This window comes from Theropithecus gelada, unplaced genomic scaffold (assembly GCF_003255815.1).
Source record: "Theropithecus gelada isolate Dixy unplaced genomic scaffold, Tgel_1.0 HiC_scaffold_15886, whole genome shotgun sequence".
In the NCBI taxonomy this organism is placed as follows: domain Eukaryota; kingdom Metazoa; phylum Chordata; class Mammalia; order Primates; family Cercopithecidae; genus Theropithecus; species Theropithecus gelada.
Window position 1 is genome coordinate 599,524 of NW_020257643.1, and position 20,922 is coordinate 620,445.

Here is a 20,922-nt window from a genome sequence, read left to right on the forward strand (position 1 = left end):
TTCACTGGTCTTACCATGTTCTCCATCATCCTGAAGCAGCTAGATTGATAGAACAGTGGAATGGCCTTTTGAAGTCACAATTACGGTGCTACTAGTATGTCACTAGGTGACAATACTTTGCAGGACTGGGGCAAAGTTCTCCAGAAGGCTGTGTATGCTTTGAATCAGTGTCCAATATATGGTACTGTTTATCCCGTAGCCAGCATTCATGGGTCCAGAAATCAAGGAGTGGAAGTAGAAGTGGCACCACTCACCATCACCCCTAGTGATTCATTAGCAAAATTTTCTCTTCCTCTTCCCACGACATTACATTCTCCTGGCCTAGATGTCTTAGTTCCAGAGGGAGAAATGCTGCCACTGGGAGACACAACAATGATTCCATTAAACTGAAAGTTAGGATGGCCCCTTAGACACATTGGGTTCCTCCTACCTTATGTCAACAGGCTAAGAAGAGAGGTACAGTGTTGGCTGGGGTGATTGGCTCAGACTATCAATACAAAATCAGTCTACTACTGCATATCGGAGTAAGGAGGAGTATGCTTCGAATACAGGAGATCCATTAGGGCATCTTTTATTGTTACCGTATTCTGTGATTAAGGTCAATGGGAAACTATAACAGCCCAATTCAGGCAGGACTACAAATTACCCAGACTCTTCAGGAATGAAGGTCTGGGTCACATCAGCCGGAAAAACAAACAAACAAACAAACAAATCCTGTAACGTGCTTAAGTGCTTGCTGAAGGCAAGGGGAATACAGAATGGGTATCAGAAGAAGGTACTCGTCAGTACCAACTATGACTACATGACCAGCTGTAGGAATGAGGACTGTAATTGTCATTAGTATTTCCTCCATTTGTTAAAAACACATTTGTTCATGTAATGTGTACACTTGTACTAAGAAAATATCATCATTTTATTTCCTTTCTCCTTTATCATGTCACATAAGATTTATTGACTTCTTATCAGCATCTAAGTGTTGTTAACTTTATGTAATAGTATTTGGGCTGGGGATTGGTGCATTTCTGGTTGTACAAAGGATATTTGGACTATGTTAGGCATAATTATGACCCTATTACTGTCTTTATTTGAAGATTATGTATGACCTCAGGATATGTGTATTGTTTCAAGCTGACAAGTGATGGACTTGTGATGGTTAATACTGAGTGTCAACTTGATTGGATTGAGGGATACAAAGTATTAATCCTGGGTGTGTCTGCCAGGGTGTTGCCGAAGGAGATTAACCCTTGAGTCAGTGGGCTGGGAAAGGCAGACCCACCCTTAATCTGGGTGGGCACAATCTAATCAGCTGCCAGCACAGCTAGAATATAAACAGGCAGAAAAATGTGAAAAGGGAGACTGACCTCGCTTCCCAGACTGCCTCTTTCTCCCATGCTGGATGCTTCCTGCCCTCGAACATTGGACTCCAAGTTCGTCAGTTTTGGAACTCAGACTGGCTCTTGTTCCTCAGCCTGCAGACAGTCTGTTGTGGGACCTTGTGATTGTGTGAGTTAATACTTAATAAACTCCCTTTTATAAACACACACACACACACACATATATATATACACACACACACACACATACATATATGATGTGTATATATATTCCATTAGTTCTGTCTCCCTAAAGTTAATACTTAATAAACTCCCCTATACATGCATATATATGTGTGTGTATGTATATATATTCCATTAGTTCTGTCCCCCTAGAGAACCCTAATACAACAGGTATTCCATAAAGAAGCTCTAGTCTTGCAGTTGTTCACTTTCAGGTGGTGCTGGAATATCATATAGAATCATTTGTATACCAGGTCTAGGTTTTCTCATCCTCTCTCTGTAGGGCACTCCACATGAGGCCACAGATGCAGGCTGGGAGAGAGAAGGTATAGCAGAAGTGGGAATTTTTTTTTTTTTTTTTTAAGTCAGGGTCTCACTCTGTTGCCCAGGCGGGAGTGCAGTGGCACAATCTCAGCTCACTGCAATCTCCACCTCCCAGGTTCAAGCGATTCTCCTGCCTCAGCCTCCTGAGTAGCTGGGATTACAGGTACCCACCACCACGCCCAGCTAATTTTTATATTTTTAGAGATGGGGTTTCATCATGTTGGCCAGGCTGCTCTCAAACTCCTGACATTGTGATCTGCCAGCCTCAGCCTCCCAAAGTGCTGGGATTACAGGTGTGAGCTACTGCACCAGGCCACATTTGAGCCTCTTATTTTTGCAATTTGCTTGTGCTCTCAGGGCCTACTAAGGCCAAATTTGATATATGTTACTTATATTTGATGATGAAGGACTGATGTGCACACCCAACTTTACAGTCAGACCAATTAGATAACACCCAGTCCGTAATGGGCATCTCAGATCACACTGGAATTTGGTGTCCTATGGTTCGGTGTCCAGCCTCTCCTGTGGCTTAGCAGCAGACCAGAAGGTCCTTTTCAAAAGAAAAGTAGAAAAGTAGCTAGTCACAGAGGATTGCAAGGATTTGTTCCAAGATCCTACAAGCCTGCAGTATGATTCATCTGTAAGGGCATACCAGAGGCTCTGAACAGTATCATTATTTGGCACTTATACTTCACACACCACTGAATTTATTGGATCACATGGCCCATGGGGCAGAGCAGCTTGCATAGCAGCTTGGGCCTGTTTCAGAGGCTTCTCTTATTCCAGCCCCCTGAAAACTAGCAGCTTTTTGTGTCACTTGGTGAGACAACACACTCAAGTGAGCCATACATTCCCTCCAATATCCAAAGACTCTCACTAGGCATTGAGTCTCTTTTATTGGTTTTAATAGGGGCCAGATTCAATCATGTATCTTTCACCTTAGACAGGATCTCTCACATGCCCCACACCACTGGATCCCTAGAAATTTCACTAAGAAATAAGTCCCCTGAATTTTAGTCAGATTTATTTCTTACCCTCTTACACACAAATGTGTTATCAGTAAGTCTAAAGGAGTTGCTGTTTCTTGTTCAGAGGCCAATAGCTAAACGTCATTAAAGTAATATCATCAATGTATTCATCTCATAGAAGGGAAAGTTGATCAAGACCCCTGATAATTAAATTATGATGTAAAGCTAGAGAGTCAATATATTTCTGACATAAAACAGTAAAGGTGTATTGCCAACCTTGCCAGATAAAAGCAAACTGCTTCTGGTGGTCTTTGTTAACAGAGGTGTCAAAAAAAAATTAGCCAGATCAATAGCTATATAGTAAGTACTAGAGTGTGAAAATTTGCTAAAGCCATAAAAAACACATCTGGTAGAGCAGCTGCAGTTGGAGTCACCATTTGGTTAAGCTTATAATAAGTTGATGTCAGTCTCCAAAATTCATCTGTCTTTTGTATATGCCAGATAGCAAGGTTGAATGAGGATGTGGTGGAAATCACCACCCCTGCATCTTTCAAGTCCTTGATGGTGACACAGATCTCTACAATCTCTCCAGTAATGTGAAATTGCTTTTTGTTTACTATTTTCTTAGGTAGAGACAGTTCTAGTGGCTTCTACTTGACCTTTTCCTTTATATTAGCCCTCACTCCACAGGTCAGGGAAACTACTTGAGGATTCTGGTGATTCCTATTTATCATTCAAGAATTAGGGGGGAAAAAAGCAAACAAACAAACAAGATGCTTTCAGGGATCCATTGGGCCCATAGCGAGATGAACTTGTGGTAAAAACACCATTTATCAACTAACCTCCTTGATATGACGTGGCTCTGTGTCCCCACCCAAATCTCATCTTGAATTGTATGCCCTACATGTCAGGGGAGGGACCTGATGGGAGGTGACTGAATCATGGGGGCAGACTTCCTTCTTGCTGTTCTGGTGAGTGAGTTCTCAGGAGATCTAGCTGTCTGAAAGTGAGTGGCACTTCCCCTTTAGCTCTCTCTCCTGCTCTGCCATGGTAAGACGTGTTTGCTTCCCCTTTGCCTTCTGCCATGATTGTAAGTTTTCTCAGCCCTCTCCAGCCATACAGAACTGTGAGTCAATTAAACCTCTTTTCTTTACAAATTACTCAGTCTCAGGCAGTTCTTTACAGCAGTGTAAAAACAGACTAATACACTCCTTAAGCTTACTAGTAGGTTAAGAGCCATGGGTAAAGGCCGTATTCCCTATAACTGCAATTCATGGTTCCAGGTGTGCAGGAGTGAAAATGGAAATGAAACCACTCGCTATTATCCACAATGACTCAGTAGTGAAGTTTTTGCTTTCTGTATCTGCCGCCTCAAACTCTTTTAGCCTAGAGGTCTTAATTCCAAAAGAAGGAATGATTCTGCCTGGAGAAATGGCAATATTTTCATTGAAGTAGAAGTCATGACTGTCACCTGGTCAATCTACGCTTTCATTCCTCTAAATCAACCGGGAAAGAAGGGGATACAGTACTGGCTTGGGTAATTGATCTTGACTACCAAGGATAAATTGAAATTCTGCTCCACAATGGAGGTAAAGAAGACCATGAGTAGAATGCAAGAGATTTCTTAGGGCATCTATTAGTATTACCATGCCTTGCAATTAAAGTTAGTGAAAAACTACACTGACTCAATCCAGACAGAACTATTGATGTCCTGTATCCTCCAGGAACAAAGATTTGGGTCACTCCACCTAATAAAGAACCATGACCAGCTAAGGTGCTTGTTAGATAAAAGAATACAGTCATGGCCACGTGTGGTGGCTCATGCCTCTAAACCCAGCACTTTGGGAGGCTGAGGCAGGTGGATCACTTGAGGTCAGGAGTTTGAGACCATCATGGCCAACATGGTGAAACCCCATCTCTACCCAAAATACAAAATTAGCTGGGAGTGATGGTGAGCACCTGTAATCCCAGTTACTTGGGAGGCTGAGTCAGGAGAATCTCTTGAACCCAGGAGGCGGAGGTTGCAGTGAGCTGAGATTGTGCCATTGTCCTCAAGCCTGGGCGACAAGAGTGAAATTCCGTCTCAAAAAAAAAAAAAAAAAAAAAAGAATACAGACAGAATGGATAGTGAAAGTCAGTAGTTATAAATACCAACTTTGACTGTATAAACAATTATATAAATAAGGACTAAAATTATCATGAGTATTTCTTCTTTATTTTGTTATCAACATGTTTGTGGGGAATGTGTATAAAGCAAATACCCACTCTCATGTAACACAACGTATATTGACTTAATATGAGAGTATTTAAGTATTGTTAATTTTATATTATAGTATTTAAGCTATATTAGATCAAGGAGAAGAGTAACTATGTCCCAAGTACATCGTACTTTCTTTTCTTGAGAAAGGGATCGTACATTTTTGGCTGTACTCCAGATAGTTGTATCATGTGGGGCAGAAGTATGACGTTGTTACTTTCTTTATGTGGAGATTAAGTATGCTTTAAGTAAATGTGTAGAAGTGCCATGTCGAAAGGAGGTGGACTTGTGATGGTGAATTTTATGTGGCCTTACAGCCTTCAGAATTCAGCTATAGCATGAGCTCTTCTGTGAACCACCACCCTACCAGAACACATGCAGATTCTGGCCTAGCCCTCTTCTGCAATTGCATGAGCCAATTCCTTAAAATGAATCTCTTGCTCTCTCTCTCACTCTCACTCTCTCTCTCTTTCTTCTCCCCCCCACCCCCGACACACACCCAATTGATTATGTCTCTTTGGAGAATGCTGACTGCATCTGAAAAAAATGTATTTGAGGGAGAAGCAGATACAATAATTTTCAAAGTTGACAGAAGACTATAGGGCTCGGTTCAGAGGAGATTTTAAATAAACTATTGTTGATAGATTCATAATTTTTTAATTATAGCATTTGCTTTTTTAGTTTAGTAAAAGAATGGATAAATCATTTTGAGTCATTATAGCATACAGATATGTACCCAACTTCAGTTCCTTATTGGGTAAATGATATGTGCTCATTTTATCAATGTAGCTGCAACAGTTGACACTTGATGGGATTTTTATGGCCCATAACCAGGAATATTGGAAAAAGAAGTCAACCTTTTGTTATTACCTAATCTGAACAATGCTAATAATCTTTTGCAATAGGAGTACTTTGTTGTGGTTCATGCAGATGATGCTACAGCCTATAGCCTCACAAATGGATTGATTAATATTAATGAACATGACATCATACTCATGAAAAGATAAGAATAATCTGTCTTTAGGAAATTTCAAAATATTTTGTCATAATTTATATGCACAGCCAAACCAATACTACCTATGCCTGGCCAAAATTAAATATAAATTTCTTTTTGCATACTTTTCTTCAGTTGAACAATTATATAACTAACGGAAAATAAAATCATGAGTCAAGAGAACCACAATACTTGGGCTCTGGGAACCAACTGAAGTTGATATTATTTTTACTTTAACATAGCAAATGGCAACGAACAGAATGTTTGTCTTCCTATCCCCAAATTCATATGTTTAAGTCTTAACCCCCAAAATGATAGTAGTAGGAAGTAGAGTCTTTGGGAGGTCATCACGCTTAGATAAAGTCATGAGGGTGGAGTGCCTCTGAAAGGATTAGTGATCTTATAAAAGGAACCCCAGAGAGCTCTCTTAGCTGATTTCCACTGTGTTGGGACACAAAGAGAAGTTGGCAATTCACAACCTGGAAGAAAGCCCTTACTAGAACTCAACCATGCTACCATTTTGATCTCAGGACTTTAGCCACTAAAACTGAAAAAAGTAAATCTCTACTCTTTATAAGCCACTAAATGTATGACAATTTGTTTTTATAACAGTCCAAACTGACTAAGACACATATGCCTGAAGTTTCATAAATACTTGCATAGAAAAATAGTCTCCAACAGCATTATGCTTCTAAAATTCCTTTTAGAAAGAGTGTAGAAATCAAAGTCCATCAAAAGCAGATGTAAATTTCAACTCTAATCATTGTTGGCAGTGTGAATTTAGGTGATTTAGTTTTTTGTTTTTAACTGTCAAATATTGATTACACCAATATTTCAGGAATTTGGAATTGTTGGATGAGTTGACATTTGTGAAACAGCCAGTGACAGTGTTTCCATGACTGCCAAGAAGCAGATACTGAGAATGAATTAGATGTGTAAGAGACTGACTGGAAACCTAACAGGGGTAGCAGGAGGGCAGAGACTTTGCACCTATATGAAACCTGTGTCAAGAGGAAAGGAAGGAAGATATGTTAGGTAGAATGTAGAACTGCAGGACAGTTCTAAGAAACATGCAATCAGGTCAAGGCTTCAGTTGAAGTTTCCTGTTGGAGGAGCTCTGTATCTCCTCTGGGTTTCCATTAGCAACTACTCCTCTGCTAATTCCCTCCTTAGGAACTGTGGAAAGGGTGGGATCCATTTGAACATGGTGGTAGATCCTGAGGGATAGATGGTAGAGCCCTTGTTAATTGTGCTCTTCACAACAGGGGATCTGAGTTGCCCATATTCATGCCAAAAAAAATTCAGATTTTGGCACAAGACTCATGCCAAATGTTTGTTTCTAGACTTTTCCACATTGTTCCATAGTTTAGAATGAAAATCAATTAATTCCTTTCTGTCTTTTTCTCATCTCTATCTCTCCATCTCCTTTTATCTTTCCCTTTCTACCTCTCTTCATTTTAATTATTATCTCTGATAGTTTTCAATTTCATGCCTTCTAGAAAAAATACGTTTTCTGAGCGATTTATTTTAGAATTATTTGAATATTACTTATATTATCTAATACTTGGGGAAAATGTCAAAGAACTGTGGAGGAATTCTCAGGAATTTTAAGTAAAATTATTGCTATTTTGCAACAGCAATATCCCACACAGGTTCCACTGGATTAACAGTTGGGTGGGACACTTTAAATCCTTTGCTGAAATCATTAACACTGTGTGTCTGTAAACAGAGAATAAAGACAAAAACCAGATATCTATAAGATATAACAGGAAAGCTGTGTGGTGCAGTATTGAAGAACACACATTTTCATATAGTTAGGCCAAAGTTTAAATACTCTGTCACTGACTTGATATGTAAACTTGAGGAAAGTCTTGGTATTACCTATTTAAACATTTTAGCAGGATGATAATAACTAACTCAGAGGTTTGCTATGAGAATGAATTAGGTATATATACTGTAGGTGGTATATGCATTTATAGACAGATCATAAGTACTTACTATAGCTATTATTATTATTGAGACGTATTTTCAACACTTGCTTGCTTTTTCATTTATAACTTGAAATATATAAGATACAGCAATAGTTGACAGATGATCTGGTTATAACTTTTTTTAGTCTTTATATACCGCTACATTCTTTTTGTATAGAAAGATCTGTGGTTTTCAGTAGTGTCTTTGGAAACTGGGTATATTAGAAAAAATTATTAGCTATGGATAAGGTCTATGTTAGATTGAGTATAAAATATAAAATATAAATATGTGCAAATGTGATTCCTTATGCCCAAAACATATGATATAATTAAAGAGACACAATAAAAAGTAGCAGCACAAAGAAGTAATGATTGTGCCCTGACTAGTTTGACAAATACATGTAATGAAATCAAGGCTAGTGAATTTACTGTACAAGAGGCAGTGAAAGAAGGCATCAATAACCTATGTTGTGTTGGAGCTAGCTTATGCAATATTCAAGAATTTTGAAGGCTGGATCTTAAAAACAGCCGTTAGGAAAAACTAAATTGTATACTAATAATTAAATTGCAAACAAAGATAATACTCCAAACCACTTCCTGATTATTTTAGTGCATGTGAATATCTTCATATTTTCAGGTTTTTTACAACATTTATATCTGTATCATGGCTATACGATATAATGCTATGTTAGTGCATATCTTTTCCCAGTTTAGCATTCAGCGATATCACGTTGGCAGCTATAAAGCAGCCATCGTAGGAATATTTACACTGTAGAAATTGGCAAATGCTATAGATAGGGACTTAATTTGTTGTTTTGTTGGTTGTCTAGATTTAAATTGACAGAGAAAATGTTAATAATGTAAAATAACTTTAAAAAATTTTTGAGTCTAGTACTGAAACTGAAAATGACTGCAGTTTAACAATAGCATTCAATAAAAATCAACAAAAATAGAGAATAGAAAAACAATGGAAAAAATCAATTAGACCAAAATGTGATTTGTGAAAAGATCAAAACTAACAAATTTTTAGTTAGATTGAACAGAAAAAAAGAGAGAGGGCTCAAATTACAAACAATGGGAATTAAAGAGAAAACATGATTACCTGTCTTAAATAAATAGGATTTTAATAGAATATTATGTACAATTGAAAATTTAGATATTAGATATATTAGATGAAATGACAATTCCTAGAACTATAAAAACTACCAAAACTGACTCAAGAAATCACTGAAAATCTGAATAAACTAGTAAGCAATTAAATTAGCAATTTAAAAAACATGAAACAAACAAACAAACAAAATCAAAATAATGCCTAGGCTCAGATAGTCTCACTGCGGTATACTTGTCAACATGTAAAGAAGATTATCAACTCTTGGCAAACTCTTCCAAAAAAGTAAAAGAGGAAGGTAGTTTCCAACTCAATATACAAGGACAGTATTACCCTAACACCAAAGCCAAAGACAAAGATAACACAGGAAATAAACGCTACAGACTGATATCTCTTATGACTATTGATGTAAAACCCACAATAAATACCAACAAACCAAATTTAGTGACATATGAAAGGATTATGCACTCTGACCAAATGAGATTTTCCCAGTAATGCAATATTGGTTCAATATCTGAAAATCAATTGATATAATACACCATACAAATAGGATAAAGGCAAGAACAATATAATCATCTCAATGACTGCAGAAAAAGCATTTGACAAACGTCCACAACCTTAATGATAAATAATTTTTAAAAACTAGCAATAGAAGGGCATTTCCAAATCCTGATAAAGGGCAAAACAAAAACAAAACAAAACCCATAATTAACACAATGAATCATGGCAAAAGACTGAGTAACTGCTCACTATGATTAAGAAGAGAAGTATACTCACAACAAATACTCAATAGTATGTGAGAAATTATAGCCAAAGGGTGAAGTAAAAAAGCATTCATATAGTAAAAGAATATGTAAAACTATGTCTATTATCAGGTATATGGTTTTGTATGTTGAAAATCCTAAGGAATCGCTAAAAAAAAACTGTTCGAACTAATAAATGAGTTTAGTCATGTTAGAGGATACAAGGTCGGCATGCAAAAATCAATGTGTTTCTATATACTTGCAATGACTGATCTGAAAATGACATTAATATTCTATTGTATGAATATGACACGTTTATGTATCTCTCTCCAGAGAGATAGATGATAGATGGGAAGGTAGATAGTTAGTTAGATTGACTGATAGATGATAGGTAGGTAGGTAGGTAGATAGATAGATAGATAGATAGATAGATAGATAGATAGCTGAACTGTTGTCATTTGGGGGCTATAATGAATAATGCTGCTTTGAAAATACGTGCACAAGTTTTTGTGGCTATATGTTTTTATTCTCCTGTACATATAATTAGTAGAGGCATTACTAAATCATATAGTAAGATGTTTAGCCTTTTGAGGAAAGGCTTATTTCCAAAATACCTACGCTGTTTACACTTGTCCCAGCACCATTTGTCGAAAAGACTGTTTATTACACTTAGCACTTTATTTTACTGGATTATTTCTTTGCCACTTACTCTGATACTGAGAAAAATAACAGAGTTATTGATTATTCAGAGTTATTGTATTGTTAGGGTTTGTGTGTTCATCTTTGTGTGTGTAGGGACTGACAAGGTAAATACTCAACAATTGTTGAATGCATAAACAAATGATTACCTTTGTATACTTAATGGCTTCACTTTGGCAACTTGAATTGCTGTGAATCAAATTATTTTAAAGTTGCTCTTCTTTATTCATACATTATCTAACATAAATTGCCATCCTCAGGTAGCTGGTCATTACAATTCACTTCAACATATTTGAATCTAATGATAGGTCACAAAGGATGCAAGATTATGTAAAGATTTGAACCTTTAAACATTTTATGTATTGTTTTTCAAAACTCCCAAATTACTTGAATGACTTTAACATCCTGAGCCCTCATAAAGCCTCTATATTTAAATGGTGCCCTGAACTGACACTTTTTTTCTCAAAGGATGGTCTGAAAGCACACAAAGTTTTGGTTAATTATGTATTATAAACGTGAATCTAAGCTGTTGTAAATACATAAAAATTTTGCAAAACAAATCTTATTTTAATTTTTAAGCAAATATATAAAATGATCCAATCATGAATCTATGCTACATGGTAATGAATACATATTTTTTTCAAATCAGTGGTTTCCTAAACACGCAATTCTGCTATTTTGAAACATTCAATGTTCTCTGATACCCACTATCAGGAAAGGAAGGGAAAATCAAAAGAAATCTATTTTACCTTAATGAGTGTATAGGTCAATAATGAATCTTGAGTCATTTCTAGCTGTATCTTCTATGTCTTATGTCTTGCGATATATAAAGTAAGTGATGTTTTGACCAATGATCTGAAGATCCTCCAATATTTCAGTTGTCAAAGATACTGCATTCTAACTAGTATCTCTACTAATTCCAAGACAGAAATAAAATTAGTTATGTTAAAAATATACCAAGTGAATGAGACAAATGAGAATTCTCAAGATGATTAGACTTTAAGTACTCAGAATATTTTCTGACCTAGAGCTATATTTCTGTTGAGCTTTCTAGATATTTCAGGATTCATGACATTAAATTAATCTGATATTGTACAGATAACCTCCAAATAATTGAAAGTAATATGATATGAAAGGATAGTGTCGTAGGGATGTTGAATGATGCATTAGAAATGGTGGTTATTTTTATTACACTTATAAACTACTTAGTGCCTGGGTAAGCGGGCCCACTGAGATTGTTGTACGAAGATGCCTTCTGAGCTCTGATGGGTGATTCAGAGGTTTTATTCTGAATAAAAAGTTACCCAGAGTAAATATAGCATTAGGAGTATGTGATACTATTTTACTGTACAAACAGAAAAAAAGGACAGACTGGGATCTTGAGAACAAGACAGTATTGTATGCACATGCCCAGCAAAAGTGACATAATGAAAATAATCATACATATTCAATAACACAAAACTTCCTAGAAGCGAATAGCAAACAATTAAGAATTTACAGTTTTCTCTTTAACTCTTTCAACTTTTTTATATTCTAGAGTCTCCAAACTGATTTTCTACTTCATATATTGGCATCAGATTTTCAAGATCCTGACAGAATAGCAGTACTGCTGTTGCTTGCACTGTCACTATGTCATCTATAATCAGAGCAAGCTTTAAAAAATAGATAAATAAAGTGATGTAAGAGAATACCAAGTTGACAGGTTGCTCAAGAATATCTCCCACCCACTCTGCCATCTGGCATTATTTTGACTCTTAGAACCTATTTAGTTTTCAAAATTTACAGATATTTCCTTAGGATTAAAACATGATAGTTAATGTTAAGTCTCTAATGCAATGTATAGATGCCCAATACATTTAATAGTTGTTAATACCCACTTCTTATCTACTCTCTATTATAATGAATTATATATAAGTGAAAATAATTCTTAATATTACTAATTTAATTTAGACAAACGTTTCCTTCTTAGTGGAAAATCATTTGTTTATAATTTCATTAATTAAATTAAGGTAGTTTTTCATAGATAGATACATATAGATGATAGGTAGGTAGGTAGGTAGATATAGATAGGTAATAGATAGATATTTGGCAAAATAACGTGTCAAAGTATTAATCTCACTCCTAAAATCCCTTCCCATGTACTTGATGGTTCTCCTTTTTACCATCCCAGAAAGCTGGATATGAGCAAGTCACTGATTTGGGAAGAAGGGGCCATGGTAAAAGCAGGAAGTAAATGAACCATTCTTCTACAAAATCTCTAAAAGTTTTTGGTCTAAATAATTGACCAGAATTTTGATGCACGATTAGAGGGAATATTTTATATCATGCTCTCTCTCCATACAAGGGGACAAGAAGGGGATGAGGGAGAACAGGAAGGCCACCCCAATCAGTTCTGCAGGCGGTACTTGCGAAGGTTCTGTCCACTGGCAGTGCCAGTGAGCAAAATGAAACTTAGAATCCAGTCTTCCTTCTGGATACTATTTGTTGAGGGCACTGGGCGACAGTGGCCAGACCATCTATTGGATCTTGCAAAGGAGAACGAGGCTCTTCTGCTATCCAAGGCTCATCCCCAGTGGACCAGCACCCTATTTAATAGCTCAAGATACCTTAAGCTCGTTCATAAAAGCAGACTACCCCTGAGCAGGTAGAAGGTCAAGTAACAAAAGAAAAGAAAGATCCTTTGCTCCCCCTAACTAAAGTGGGACTAAGCTGCCTGCTGGAGATCTCAGATGGACATAGGAGAGTCGTAGACTGACCAGTCCTACCATGTGTCCAAATTAGTGCCACACAGACCTGCAGAGCTAGAGGTCTGCTCCTTTCAGATTTCCTCAGTCGCCTAATCATGGGGAACCATATTTTTTTTTTTCACTTCTCAAACTGTGGAAGAGTAATGGACAAAGATCATAATCCCAAGCCTCAAAGTCCTGTATGCCATGTTTGAACTACTGCTTTTATATAAGAGGATTGCTATCACAAAACCTGTTTCTTAGGTTGTTTATTGTAAAGCATGTAACTTCCTCCCAAGATTGCTAAAATATAAAGACAGTTTTAAAAAATGTTTATAGGATGTCTGTTCTGGGTGTTCCCCAGAGATGCCTCAGGGGTGCGTGCTGTGGCAAGGAGAAGGCCACAAGGATGGAGCTTGGAAGGACCTTTCCAGCGTCACCCTTTACAGAACACCTTTGCTTTCCACTTACTTGCAGTGAGACTCCAAATACAATTATATATGAAGAAGCTTCTATTTGAACCAAGTTCAAAAATAATGGAATAATATATATGAAAGTATTATACTTTATTAGTCAGAGAGCTCTGCACAACATTTAAGAAAATGGTTTTCTTTGAATTTCTCTGTAAAATGGGAATAACAGTCCCACAAATCATCGTAAGGGAATTTAATGGATAAAATAAAATAATGTGTTCAAAAGGGTTTTGAAAAGGTAAAAGCTTCATCTAAATTTAAGGGCTTATTGACAGTGTTTTCTGGGTCCACTTATTGGTCACTAAGTGCTGCAATCAGCTGGCTTGGGATTACTCATAGTAATGCTTTCAAAGTGCCTAGAATTTTTGTTTTATTTTATTATACTTACTAGCAGATGCTAGATGCATATCTTTGAGTTTCTAATATTCATGCTACTTCATTTAATTGAAATACCTTAACTAAGTCCCTACATACAAATGTGCAATTAAAGCTCTGTGTGTGTGCCTTTAAATAAAAATATGTATGTATTTATGTGTGTATATATGTACTTTCCAAATCCCTAAAATGCATTGACATGCTATGCTAACTGTAGCTTTGAAGAATGATGCAAAGTATTATTATTAATCCACTTCAAACAGGTATTTCAGTGGATCTGATTAAGTGTCTAATGAGACCAAGATCAAGTGTTTTCGCCTCTAGAGATTTGTTAGCTTTGCACACCTCATGTTTACAGACTTGATGGTATCTAAAACGGTGTTCAGCTGTTACTCAATACTAATCAATGTACCAGAACCCACAGACAGAAGACAGGGATTATAGCTTCCCAGTTTCGGTGTCAGCTCATTCCATTTGGCAAACATCTCTCTCTCTCTCTCTCTCTCTCTGAGACACACACACACACACACACAGACACACACACTGCTGTAAGTGCTTCTATAGCATAACCTCCTCTTATAAATAGACACATTAAAACATATAACTCTCACAATACTCTAATTCTGTTTCCAACATAGAGGGGACTACTTAGTGAACAGTTGTCATACTATTTAAATGATATAATTCCTACAAAATCTTGATATATTATCCACTATACAAAGACAACGAGTTCATACAACTATTTCTTCTTCTGTAGTTATTGCTTGTGATGCTAACACTGCCACAATGTAACTACTCTTTGAATTATAAAGCCAGGATTAAAATAATTGATTATATACATTTATGACGTTATTTAAATAAAATTATTTAAATGTGGTAAAATTATTTAAATAATTCACTTTGTGGCTGCTATTAGATATTGAGATGAATACCCAAGATTGCATGTGTATAATGCTAACTAGGGTAATCTTTCAAAGAGTTGGTTGTGCTACCCCAGTGTCTGAGTTCACCCTCCAAGTACAAATGCTGAAGCAGTGTGTATGAGCTATCTTTTGTGCTTTCATGTCATTCATTACTCAATTTGGGGTACTTGTGAAATATTTTTGGTGATATATTAATAAATAACTCCAGAAGATCAGACACAAATCACCTGAGCAAGCCAAGCCAGGTGGTTTACCTAGTTATAGCAGAAGGTTCTGGAGTCTACCACTGGATTCCCCTAAGGCTTGAGCATGTTTCTAATTTAATGATCTACCTAAGCGAGATACGCTCTTGTGACAGCCTTGGGGATGGAGATGAGAAGCTAGTCTTGGAAACACCAGATTGAAATGATGAAGCCAAAGGGACAGACCAGCAACCGTTAATCTTCTTGGGAGGGGTTGCTAAGTAGCCAGTGTTATTCTCAGAGGCGTGGCAACAAACCGAAGCAACGTGCTTCCTTTGAGTTCAGGCTCTCATTGTTCTCAGATGCTTCATATGTCTGAGGTGCTAGAGAACAACTTGTTGAGCTCCAGAACCCTCAGACTTCATGATTCTGCTTAAGGTATTTTAGCAAGAAAGTGACCAATATGTCTCCTTGGTGTAAGACAAGAAGTGATTTGGACAAGGTACAGAAAGAGAGTTTCCCGGGTAAAATATCTGGGCTGCATCAAGGGGACTAAATGTCCCTACAAGTGAAGCCGGTCCTGGGTCTGGGCCAAGCTCAGCAGTGCAGTCAGCGTCCTATGCTCTATCTTCTATCATCTTTGGTGAACACTAGCCTGTTCAGTTTTAATTTGGAGGACTGGCAGGCATTTCAGCGATTTGGGAGAAGAGTCAGGATATTCTGATGTTAAATTTGATTAGATGTTGACAAGAGGGGGCAAATGTTGGAATCACAAAAAATCACAGCATCCTGGCTTGGGCAATTGTATGGATGAAGAAGTCATTTAATAAGATGAAGATGACTGTGGAAGGTACATACTTGGTAATGGGGTAAAGGGAATAAAAATTTACCTTTGGAAATGTTGTATCTGAGATACCTGAGGCACATTCAGAGAGAAATCTCATGTAGCAGGGGCCATATATTAGTAAGAAGTACAAGGCAGGAATCAGTGACAGGCTACTTCACCTATATCGACTCTTTGGGGTGTATCAGTGAGTCCAAGATGCTTTTCTGAGAGAATTTTTTTCTAGCACATGTTTAATTTCTGGTGGGGCAGCCCTTTGCTGGGACTTTTCATGTATATAATTATTATATCCTAAATGCAACATGAGCTTTCTTTTCAGCCAGTTGTGAAAAAGTTAACCATAGTTAGAATAAGAGACAACAAAAAAAGAGTAAGAGACAAAAATCAAAATCCCTAGTGAGTCCTAGGGTAGCAGAGGCACATAAACAGAATTGAGAGATAGTCTTGAAAGATGAAAGGCAATTCTGTTTATCTGTGTGTCTATCTGTTTATGGTGTTTCTTGGAGCAATAAGTGGTAGGTGAAGTGTCTACAAATGTTCATTTTGTTCTCATAATAGCTATCTTCTACTTTTTGGCTTTTTTTCCTACTTAAGAATTTTATGATGGAGATGTGTAAAAAGTTGGATCTCAATGGAGACACACTTTGATGTTTGATATATAAAATATGACAGGATGTCAATATTCTTCAAAAAGAATGCTTAGGTTTTAAAGAAATGCATGCGGTGATCATGGATTGTGCCACTCAGATGTCCCTTAAAGATTCCAATCAAGAGGACCTGCTTTGGGGAACACAGATGACAGACAGCCTTATGATGCTACACCTTCAGATCCTTCATGGGGTTCACATGTCACCTGAGCCACTCCCATGATGATAGACCATGATGGAAGTGTCCCAGGAGACGTGTGAACCCCATGAGGGATCTGAAGATGTGGCATTGTGAGCCTGTCTGTGATCTCTGCCTGACCTGTGATAGTCTGCAGGACAAACTTTGCACAGAGATTTGGTCCTCAGCCTGGCCAAAACTTTCAGAGCTGTGATGCATCTGAAGCTCTCCAGTGCAATCCTCCTTATGTCTCTTTCCTTTCGCCAATGTCAGACATGCATCTGGTCTGCAGTCTGCCCTCACTTGCTCCCTTCAACTTTATCCTTCACAGACCTTCCCCTGATAAACTTCTTATGCACCTAATTTAATCTGCTGCTTGTAGGCTTTGAAGTGGCAAATCCCTAAAATGGTGAATATCCCAAATTTGCAACCAAGAAGTGGTTTTATTCCTTTATAGATTCCCAGAATGTGACACAATGTCTGAAGATTAATGACAAATGCTTAGGCCAAGGTGGACGGATCACCAGTTCAAGAGATCAAGACCATCCTGGCCAACATGGTGAAGCCCCGTCAAAAAATTAACAATTACAAAATACAAAAATTAGCTGGGCGTGGTGGCGCTCGCCTGTAGTCCCAACTACTCGGGAAGCAGGAGAATCTCTTGGAACCTGGAGACGGAGGTTGCAGTGAGCAGAGGTCGCACAATTGCACTTCAGCCTGGTGACAGAGCGAGACTCCATCTCAGGAAAAAAAAAAAAAAAAAAAAAAGAACTCCTTCATATGTAATGTGATGTAATGTGTTGCTTTTCTCTGTACGCTTCAAGGCTTCTTTTTTCTTTCTTTCCTTGGTTTTTAGTATTTAGATTATGATGTGTCTGACCATGATTTTCTTTGATTTTATTCTATTATTTTCTATTATTATTTTTCTATTATATTCTATTATTTTATTAATGAGTATCTTGCATTTATATATTTGTATCTTTTACCGCATTTGAGAAGTGTTCAGCCATTATTTATTTCGATATTTTTCTGCACCTATCTATTCCTCTTCTATTTTAGACTCCAATGACACAAATGTAAGATTTTAAAGCACTTTCCATCTAATCCTGTGGCTTTGTCAAACGTTTGTCTCTGTTCACATTGAGTACTTTGTGTTGATCTATACCCACATTCGTTGACTCATTATTCTGTCATCTGTGTTCTGCTATCAAACACACTCAGTGGTTTCTTTTCCAATGATTAGGTTTTTCAGTTCTAGAACTTCTATTTTATTTGGTTGTATATTTATCTGCTGAGAACTTTAAATATTTTTCTTAATTTTCAAGTTTACATTTATCTCACAGGTGTAATAATCTTAGCAACGTGACATATTACTTATATTATATAAATATTATATGTCATATGTTATACTACAGTATATTTTGCATATCACATTATATTGTACATTATGTGTTAGATATATAAAAATAGAGAGAAAGAAAGGAAAACAAGATAGTGAGAGAGACAAAGAAACACCGACATTGCTTTGAAATGCAAGAGTGAATGTTATCGTAATTGGAGTGTCATAAATTACAAGGAACACAGTGTTATATTTGGTGAGACCAGTGGTGGTCTTCTGAAAATAATGACCTTGCAGAGGTATGGTCCATAACTTTGGGGACATTATTTCTTTGGGACTATAAATGTATCTTTATATTGGCCATTGGTCATATTTTCTTTGGTCAGACTAACCATGTAATGTGACACCTTCCTTACTAGCCAGCAGGCGAGGATATTAACAGTGCAGTCATATATTGGCAATAGAGATGCAGTTGACTTACAATGGATTCAGCTGCTGGCCTTGTGGCTCTGACTAGTTGTAAACAGACATGGGAAGTAAAAGACAGTCGATATGAAAATAATATCCAACGAATACTGAAATATAGTAGAGAAGATTCCTAGTATTTGTTGAATTGACTAAATCAAATTGCTTTTAGTCTTAATTGATCAGTGCCTAGCTGTAATTAGAAAGTAAATCAATATCTTATTTCATCTAGATTTCATTTCTTAAACTGCAAATGAGATGGTATACATAAACATACTATATATTTAACATCACTATATGCTGCCGCATTTGTTATTCTTTTTCTACCTCAAAGTTTTCAAACTGAAATTCCTTCATGAGATGGACGGTTAAAGTAAATGACCTAAAGTAGGTAGGGTAAATGAAAGAGGTAAATGTATCTGAGACAAGAAAAAGAGCTGGGTACTTTAGAGAACCAAAAGATAAATCCTTTGTAAAGACACACAAATAAAGCTAACAGTAAAAAAAAAAAAAAAAAAAAAAAAGTAAAAATAAAGTTATAACAAAAATTGTGCAGCCAAACAAAATACACCTGTGGACTCTATATGGCTTTTATGCCTCTCATGTTTGATCCCTGTTAGGTTGGTAATGCCATGTCAGGGATTGGTAATTTTTTTTCTGTGCAAGCCCAGATACTCAATATGTGGGTTACTGAGCTATGTGGGACAATATTAAGCTATGTGAGACATACAGTCTCTGTTGCAATGACTCAACTCTGCTCTTTCAGTAATAAAGAGCCATAGGCAACATATAAATGAATGGACATGGAGATCTTCCACTGAAATTTTGTTTATGGAAACAGTGATAACTGAATTGATAGCCTGTGAGCTATAGTTGGCTAAGCCTTGTCATAAACAGAGCAGTAAACGAGTCATTAGTGACTAGAGTTCAAATTATTATTCTTGTTCAGAATCTAATCACTTATTACTTCAATCCTGCAACAATATTTTATTGGTAAGTCATTTCTTCTCAGTTAGCTTGTATGCCTTTTTACAGATTCCCTCGTTTGTCCACAGGGAGAGTTACTGTTTTCTTTTTAAATATTAATATTTCAAATGCATTATTTCCAGGAAATTTGTTTTTCACTTTGTGGTTGCGTTATACAAAACCTTCTACAAAGTAAGACACTGGACTCAGCTCTACAATTAGAGCATGGTCAATACTCTGTACTTGCCTTCTGGGGCTTTCTATGCTGAAATGTGAAGGGTCAATGTTAGACACACTAATACAACAAGCAACAATACATCATGAGAGCTGGTAAATAAATCTACTTTCAGCAATACGAAAAAGTTAGAGAGTAGCAGGGGACTGGGAGGTGGGGATTAAACCCTGCATACCTACGAGAATGGGACTAAAAGAAAAATTGCATTAAAATACAAACAGAGATCTACCCCTTGTCATGAGGAGCTAGTCCATGATGTTGCTTCTTGTTTGTTTGTTTTGTGTGTTTTGTTTTGCTTGTTTGCAATTTTGGTTTTAGGTATTGCTGTAACATGGTCTCAGACAAGGCTTGTCTGTGAAATTGTTGAGTTGCGCATGAAGACTCTTATTTGAACCAAATGTGTATTATAAAATGCACACTTCTAACCACCCTAAACCACATTTTACATGTACGGAAATTTGTGGCTTTTGGTTTGATTTGTGTTTATGTTTTTCAAACAGAAGAAAGAGGACATTATCTGAGTCTATACTACTTACTCACATGGAGAATATCTGTCACTATTTGTCTAAAAATATACAAAGGTCTATTTTCTAACCTAGCAGATTGTTTAGTTACTTCCTTTTTATAATTTTTTTTTGGGGGGGGAGTTGTCAGAGAAAGAATTGGACCTTTTATTGTATATGCCTTTTCTCATTACAAAACAAATGTATTCTTCTTAAGCAGAAATAATATTCTCTGTTTCAGCAATGTTTGAAAAAGGATTCTGATACATTTTAAGTGATTAGTTAATACAAGAAAAGTTGGACTATTGAAAGAAAGCTCTTATTTTTCACTGCCTTTAGCTACTGCACTATGGGAAATGCCAAAAAGGAGGCTGAGAGTGTTTAGCAAGGGCAACTATTTCAAAAATGGCTTACTTAGTTATGTGGAAAAGATGTTTAAGCATTGTA